The following is a 3,673-nucleotide window of genomic DNA, read 5'->3' as shown; positions in this document are numbered from 1 at the left end:
GTGGCGACCCCTGTTGTACTCTTTCACCCCCAACTTTCTCTCACTCTTTCTTCCTGTTTCTTGAGTAATGCTTCATTGGACTGGCGTATCGTCCAGCTGGTGGTGGGGGGGGGAACACATACGCCATAGAAACCGGGAAACCGGACCCATGAGCCTGACTAGGCTTTGAAAAGGGTACATAAATAAATAAATAAATGAAATATATATATAAATATGAAGCCTGATCAATAAGTATCTGGGCTGTTGCCATAGTAATGAAGCAAAAACATGCAGAGTAATTTGATTGGTAAAAACTGACCTTGAACTCTGCTGTGCATGCACGCTAAGTTTTAACATTCAAGCTCGCTTCTGCTGTTTACAGGAGCACTTGGAAGGAAAGTGTGTAGTGTGTGATCATTGCAGTGACCATGAGAAAGGAAGTTGTCATGGCAATACCTGCTCACAGGCCTACATAAAGTTGCAGAAAGTGTACTGAGAGGAGTGTATGAGTCACACACGAGTATATGAGTGGATCAGACGTTTCCAAGATGGCCGAAAAATTGTCAATATTGATGAACATTCTGGGAGATCCACAACCAGCAGAACTGAGAAAGACATCAACTGTGAGGGGAAATCATTGAATCACCATCCGTGAGTTAGAGGATGTGCAGATTAGTAACGATTCAGTTCAGTCCATTATCACTGAAGATTTGGGTATGAGACATGTGTCTGCCAAATTTGTGCCAAAACTGCTTTCAGCTGACCAAAAGGACACTCGGGTTTCAGTTGCACAAGATCTCCTTCATTGTGTCGAGAATGATGAAAACTTTTTGAAAACTTTGCATAAACTTCTGAGCAGGTATCGCCAAGCTTTTGGCAAAATTTGATGCAGATTCTCTGCTCAACTCTCTCTGTCATGGCCAATACGACAATCACATGCTACACACCTTCCTTCCAAGCATTGCTGTAAACAGCAGAAGTGAGCAAGAACTATAACACTTAGTGCACATGCACAGCAGAGTTGAAGGTCAATCTGTACCAAACAGCTTTACTCTGCGTGCTTTAGCTTTGTTACTATGGCAACAGTGCGGGTACTTATTAATCAGACCACATATATACATGTGTGTGTGTGTGTGTGCATGTGTATGCGTGTGTGTCTGTGTGTGCGTGTGTGTGTATATATATATATATATATATACACACACACAGCTGACCATTGTGTTGTAACTCAAAGCAAACAAACTACCAGCTCCAAGTTTCTTTGAATGACTGAACCACTGTGATCTACTGCTGCTTCACGCTTCATTGATTTGCATGCCATCCAGCTGTGAAAGCAGCTGTTCCGGCTGATAAACCTTTCCTAGCCATGCATGCATGGTATAAATGTATGCAAAACACAGTAAAAGATTGTATATAACGAACACAGCTGAAGAAGAGAACGAGATTGGATTTCAAGGGAGATAACTTTGCTTACTACATTAGAGGGTGGTGTCATAATCATCACCATCACCATTACCATCATCATCATCATCATCATCATCATCACCAGCACCAGCACCACCATCACTGCCATCCTTGTCATCATTGCTGTCGTCGACATCATTGTCATTGTCATCTGAATGGCACCTGTGCCAGTAGCGCATAAAAACCACCATTTGAGTGTGGCTGATGTCAGTGCCGCCTGACCAGCCCCCATGCCAGCGGGACTCTGCTTGTTATATTTTACTTTTGAGAGGAAGGGATGTTGTTGGTGCCTTGGTGCCATTGATGGAATACTAGCAGACAACCAACGACCACTTCACTGCTTCTCCTGTATTCTGTTGAGTCCTACAGCTCATTATATAGAAATACATGTCTTCTCTCCCCACGCCTCTGTGCCATCCCCCTCTGCCCCCTCCTTCTTCTCTCCTCTGCATCTGCCTCTGCAGTACGTATTCAGCATGAAGAACTGTTCGAAAGTGCACGGCTGGTGCAGTGAATGGGGAAAGCTTGGTCTGCAATGTTTGCAGTCGTGTATGCTTGTCAAGAGCAGGACTCATTAGCCACCAACAGAGCTGCAAATGCAAAATATAAGTTAGTTCTAGAGCACACAATATTCTTAAAGGTTAGCAATGGTCTTCCTCAGTCACAAGTGGACAGCCATCATATGTATCATCATCATCATCATCATCATCGTTTAACGTCCACTTTCCATGCTAGCATGGGTTGGACGATTTGACTGAGGACTGGCGAATCAGATGGCTGCACCAGGCTCTAATCTGATCTGGCAGAGTTTCTACAGCTGGATATATATATATATATATATATATATCCCAGAGTAAGCATATAAATATGAAGCAAGGTGGGAAAAAATAGTACTGGAATACTGCAGGTAGAGTAATATGCTTTATTGGTAAAGCTGCAAAAACATCACAAAACCTGTTTCTGTTCATCGGACAGTTTCTCAACCAAAACTATCTGATGAACGGGAACATGAAACTCTGAGTAACAGCTTTTGTGATGTCTTTGCAGCTTTATTAATAAAGTATATATATATATATATGCAGCAATGACCCAAGAAAGGTATGTCCTCAAATACCTTATGCACCCTGTATATATATATTGCACTAGCCTTTTGCATCTGTTTTGGCAAGGTTTTTACAACTGAATGCCCTTCCTAACACCAACCACTCAGCAGAGTGGACTGAATGTGTTTTACGTGGCCCAAGGAGAAGGAGAGGTCAGTTTTGGCCAGGTTTTTACAGCTGAATGCCCTTCCAAACGTCATCCACTTTACATCCACTGGACTGGATGCTTTCTAAGTGGCACCTGCACTGACAAGGTCACCAAGTAACTTATATGTATAGATATATATATATCATCATCATTATCATTTACATATATATATATATATATATGTATGTATGTATATATATATATCATCATCATCATCATCATCATCATCATCATCATCATCATCATCATCATCATCATCATTATAATTTACATATATATATGTATATATATATATATATATATATATATATATATATATATATATATATATATATAGAGAGAGAGAGAGAGAGAGAGAGAGAGAGAGAGAGAGAGAGAGATAGATAGATAGATAGATAGATAGATAGATAGATAGATAGATATACAAATACACATATGATGATGATGATGACATTGATGGCAATGATATGTTTACACATGTGCATATATATACATATAAACAATGATATATATATATATGTATGTATACAGATGTACACATGTATGTAACCTTATCCTTTAATCTATATAATGTTTCATTTAAAGCCTTGTGCTATCAATTCCTTGGTGATCGAGAAAGCAAAAGAGTTACCTTACTCATATACACTTATACACCCACACAAGGGTTGCTGAATGGCATTGCTCATATGTTTGCGTGTGTGGTGGTGGTGGTGGTGGTAGTTATGGGGAACCTATTTCGAAGCTGCACTTGCTTGGCAAGTGACTTTATTTTTAATACTTGTGTAGTGAAACTGAAGCGATTCTATTGTAGAAGTTTTGTTTCCTATCATTGCAAAGTGTAAAAGTGTGTGTGTGTGTGTGTGTGTGTGTGTGTGTGCGTGCGAGTGTGTATGTATGTGTGTATGCATGTAGTATATATATACATGTATGTTTGTATGAATGTTTGTTTGTGTGAATATATGCATATACATACATGTAT

Source organism: Octopus bimaculoides, chromosome 1, assembly GCF_001194135.2.
Source record: "Octopus bimaculoides isolate UCB-OBI-ISO-001 chromosome 1, ASM119413v2, whole genome shotgun sequence".
Lineage (NCBI taxonomy): Eukaryota > Metazoa > Mollusca > Cephalopoda > Octopoda > Octopodidae > Octopus > Octopus bimaculoides.
Note: the sequence above shows the minus strand (reverse complement) of the source record.